General features: G+C 37.6%; 1 pseudogene; it reads left to right on the forward strand.

Annotated features, from left to right (window-relative positions):
- The first annotated feature begins 793 nt into the window (after nucleotides 1–793).
- Nucleotides 794–3654, forward strand: LOC137813502 (protein FAR1-RELATED SEQUENCE 5-like; annotated as a pseudogene).
- Nucleotides 3655–5189: the final 1535 nt, after the last annotated feature.

Genomic DNA, 5189 nt, shown 5'->3' on the forward strand with positions numbered 1-5189 from the left:
AAAGTTTAAAAATACCAAAATTATCCTTCAGTAAAAAGATAAAAATAAAAATATTGTGTCTGCTAGTGAGAAAAAGGAAGTTACTTCATGTGGTGGGGTGCATCGCTGGAGCTTGAGTGGTGGTGGTCCTTGAAGTGGTGTTGGAGGTGGTGCTGAAGGTGGTGCTTAAGAAGGTGGTTCAGGTGGTGCATGGTGGTAGGTAGCAGCGGTGGTAGGTGGTGTTGGCATTGGCACCGCTGGTGAGGTACATTCTCATTCTCATTCTCATTCTTCTGCCTTAAATAAATATTTCCGCATTAGTTAATCCGGTGGATCCACGGATAACATAATCCGGTGCTTAAGTAAAGCATTTCGGATTAGATAACTGTTGTGCATACCGGATCTGGAACCTGCCAAAGTCATATTTCTGGATTCTATAATCCAGTACCAAATGAACTATGGATTACGCAATCCGGAAGTGATTTTAGAACTTTCAATATGTCTTACGTATTACGTAGTCCGGTACTCATTTTGCTATATGAATTTCAATTACGCATTACACAATTCGGAAGACATTTGGAACATCAAACATGACTTACGAATTACATAATCCGGTAGTCATTTTGCTGCAAAAATTTTGACTTATGGATTACACAATCAGGAAGTCACCTGAAATGACTTATGGATTATACAATCCGGAAGTCATGTTTATGTTGTCAATTACAAAATCTTATGCTATTTTTGTTTTGCATATGTGAATTTATGGAAATTATAATAAAATGAAAATTTATGTTTTATGAATGAAGCTGTAAGTATGGAAGAATTAATGAATTATGTGCATCAACATGGATTGTTTGAAGGGGACTATGGTATCCATTTTACAACAGATGAGGTGAATAAAATTTCATTTCATTTATGTTTATTGCATTATAATTTGAAGAAGTGATTTTGTAATATTGTTAGAATAACTTTGTGTAGGTGTTTCCTTTGCGAGAAGACTTACTTGAATGGGTCCGTAGGGTTGGTTATGGACTTGGTTTTGTTATTGTCATTATTAGGTCTGACATAGCAAATGGTAAGCAAGGGAGAAAGACATATGTCTTGTTAGGCTGTGAAAGGGGGGGTAGTTACAAAAAGTATAAAGATGGTTTGGAGGTTAGTGTAACTGGTACTCGAAAATGTGAATGTCCCTTTAAATTGCGAGGTTGGAAAGGGTCAAGGTTGGGTACTTAAGGTAATATGTGGTACTCATAATCATGATTTGTATGATACCTTAGTTGGTCATCCATATGCAGGCAGATTAAAAACGAATGAACATTCAATGCTTGTTGATATGACTAAAAGCATGGTTAAGTCAGGTAACATTCTACGTACTTTGAAGGAGAATAATGAGGATAATATGACAACAATAAAGCAAATATACAATGCAAGATACTCGTACAAGAGATCAGTTAGAGGACCAAGAACTGAATTACAACAGTTAATGATGTTGTTAGACCGTGACAACTATCTTCACTGGAGTACGTGTCATGAGTCTTCAAATATTGTTAGTGATATTTTTTGGACTCATCCTGATGCTGTGAAACTCTTGAATGCATTTAACATTGTATTCTTAATGGATACAACTTACAAAACAAACAAATATCGATTGCCTTTGCTTGAGATTGTTGGTGTAACTTGTACAGGTTTGTCCTTTTTTGCTGGTTTTGCATTCTTATCTAGCGATAAAGAAAAGAACTTCATATGGGCATTACAAAAATTTAGAGGGTCACTTTTGACATCGCATGTGGGGCCTGAAGTCATTGTTTGTGATAGAGATCTTGCTTTGATGAATGCCATCAATATTGTGTTTCCTAAAACAAGAAATCTTCTTTGTCGGTTTCACATCAATAAGAATGTTAAAGCAAAGTGTAAAATGTTGGTAGATTCTGTCGAGGCTTGGGAAGTTGTGATGGATTCATGGAAGACTATCATTGACTGTACAGAGATTGGTAAATTTGATGAGTTTGTTAAAAATTTTGAAACTATTTGTTCACTGTGGCCATTACTTTTTGAATATGTGAAGAACACTTGGATTATTCCGCACAAAGAAAAGTTTGTCTAGTGTTGGACAAATTTGTTAATGCATTTGGGAAATACAACATCAAACAGGTATATGAATGTCTTTACTTTGTTTAGAACGTGCATAACGTGTAATTGTTTTATTATGTTTTATACTTATACAGGGTTGAATAAGCTCATTGGTCTTTGAAACGAATATTACAAAATAGCATGAGAGACCTGTGCTCGTGTTGGGATGCTATCAAGCATGTTATTATACTTCAACATAACGAGATTAAGGCATCATTTCAATGTGCAATTGTATAAAATGTTGGTTGGCTCTATATCTAAACATGCTTTAATTCTCATTACTGAAGAGTTTGATCGGGTCAATGATGTGGGGTTTGATAGTGAACGATGTGGATGTGTACTCAGACAGACTCACGGATTACCATGTGCTTGTCAGTTAGCCAGGTATGCTATGGGTGTCATTCCTCTTAATGAAGTTCATGTTATGTGGACGAGACTGAGTTTTTCAGGTTTATCTGAATGTGATTCATCATCTCAATTGTCATTCATCAAGAATGGGATGTGATTCTGTCCCGGTTCGACGAAATTGATATTTGTGGCAAAGTGACAATTAAAAACAAGTTTCGTGAAATTGCCTATCCGGACATTACAACATTATGTGCACCATTTAATGTAGTTAAGACAAAAGGATCTCAAAAGAGTCAAGGAAATAAATTTCAGAGGTCTACAAAAAACGCACTCCTTCATATTTTGAGCATGTAGATCGCATCCATTTTGTAAATGATAGTTCATCATCTTTGAAGACTTGTAAGGGAAAGGTTAAGGTGATGACCAACACCAATGCAATTCCCATGCTTGATCAATTTCATCCGAAATGTCACCCTTATATTTTGGATGTAATGGATGTTAAAGCTTATGGACATTGTGGGTTTCGTGCTATTGCCTCATTGTTGGGGATGGGTGAAGAGTCATGGCCACTCATCAGAATGGATTTATTCAAAGAAATATCTCAGTGGCGTGAAGAATACGCAACATTGTTAGGTGGTCATCAACGAGTAGAAGATATCAAGAGGTCCTTACTAGTGGATGAGTTGTCAGTGGTAAGTGCATATTCATAAGACTCATGTGCATTGATTAATAGAACTTGTATGCAATCTAATTTCATTATTGCATTTTGCAGGCTAGTGTTGAAAAATGGATGACAATTCCAGGTATGGGGTACTTAATAGCAAGCAGATACAATATTATCTTAATTTGTTTGTCATTGAAACAAAATATTACTATTTTTTCATTGCATACTGCACCCCCTACCGATGCTAGTCTACACTGATTACTATGTATTGGTCATGTGTATGATTCACACTTTGTGCAGGTAAGGTTATTACTCAACACTTTGTGCAGGTAAGGTTATTACTTTGCTAATTTCCATTTGTGGTGCAGGTAAAATTGCTTGATGATTGTCCCATACCTATCGCTGACATTTTATGGTGTACACATTGTTACCCAGAGGCAAGGTTATGGTCATCATATTACATTGCTCGGATGCAATCTTTTACCCAATTAATCAGTATTAGCCCGACATATGTGAACCTTGGAGACGATTGATGTAAACATAATTTATTATGTCGGTTTCTGATGCATAATTTATTACTTAAGTTCTGATTCATAATTTATTACTTCAATTTCGATTCATAATTTATTCGCATTTATGTCAGATAAAAAATAAAATAACAAACACTATAACATAAATTAATTAAATCATATTGTACACATACAAAGTTACTATCATTACAATCATGTAATAAAAATAATATCAACGACGTCCACGAACATTACGTGATCGTCTCGTGTAGACTGCCCCGTCATCTGTCACACTCCGGGCCAACTGCAGCACTGCCTCCGTACTCTCATATGCGTCAGTGCCTTCAGTGACCTGACGACAATCTATCATGCGCTGGAGGATACCGACAATGTGCCTAAATATACACTGCACCAATTTCAAAATAAATTAAACTTGTTAAATATATTGTTTAATCACATAAAAATAAAAATAAAACTTACCGCATGTGCACGCTCATATTGAGACGAATGACCTGCCTGCTCAGCATTTGGACTACGAAGGCGACGACGTGGTACAACACTAGGTCGATCTCCAAGTTCACCTCTGCGAATGTATGGGTGTGATACCGTCCTAAACCAAGACATGTACTCAGGAACACATGCAGATGGACTAGAAGCAACTCTCAAACCTGTCACCACGTGGTGATCAAACTACAACCACCTTTGATCAATGACATGTGCACCAGGAGCCTCAGCCGCCATCGGTGATGATGGAATGCTCTGCTCGTACCCAAATTGGCGCAAAACACGCTCGGGCATATGTCTATGTGATAAGCTTCCCAATCGCAAGTGACCCAAGAATAAATAAATGGTCTCAAATGGTCTGCTCAATCTATGGTCCTCATACGGAGTCCAGATGATGTCATGGTGTGTGACCCCATCCAACTGCACCCGCACATCACCAACTGCGCAAATCTGATGGGCAACGATATACCGTGCTGCCCGCGGGTGTACATCGTCATATGAGGGATTAATATCCCTTCTTCCCATGCCCGAGAAGTGCTCATAAATCCATGCCTACGTAATTCAATCATATTAATTATAAAATATTTAATACAAAACATTATGGAATGTAACATGTGATTGCTAATTATTTGTATGGTTTCATACCTGAACCAGTGTCGCATAACTGGCCAACTGCTTCGTGTTAAAATAAGATGCATCCCCCAAGTGCTCATATAGATATGTAAGTGTTGTTGCTCCCCATGCATATCCATGACACATATGTAGATTGCTGAATAACAATAAGTACGATATAGATACATAGGTGGCACTTTTATCTGCAAAAATAGTGCATCTAAGCAGATGCAACAAGTAAGCCCTGGCAGCACACTCCCAAGCCTCTTGAGCGCAACATTCCTCATATATATCTCGAAGCCAACTCAATCGTATGTGGACGCATCGACACTGCCTCATCGCAGCCTTCCCTCGAGTCTCATCCACCCCTAGTAACTCAGCTAAAATTGTTGCAGTTCCGTTGTACTCTAAGGGCACATATGTTGGGAATTGACCCAAAATGG

This window comes from Phaseolus vulgaris, chromosome 10, assembly GCF_051622355.1.
Source record: "Phaseolus vulgaris cultivar YP4 chromosome 10, ASM5162235v1, whole genome shotgun sequence".
NCBI lineage: Eukaryota > Viridiplantae > Streptophyta > Magnoliopsida > Fabales > Fabaceae > Phaseolus > Phaseolus vulgaris.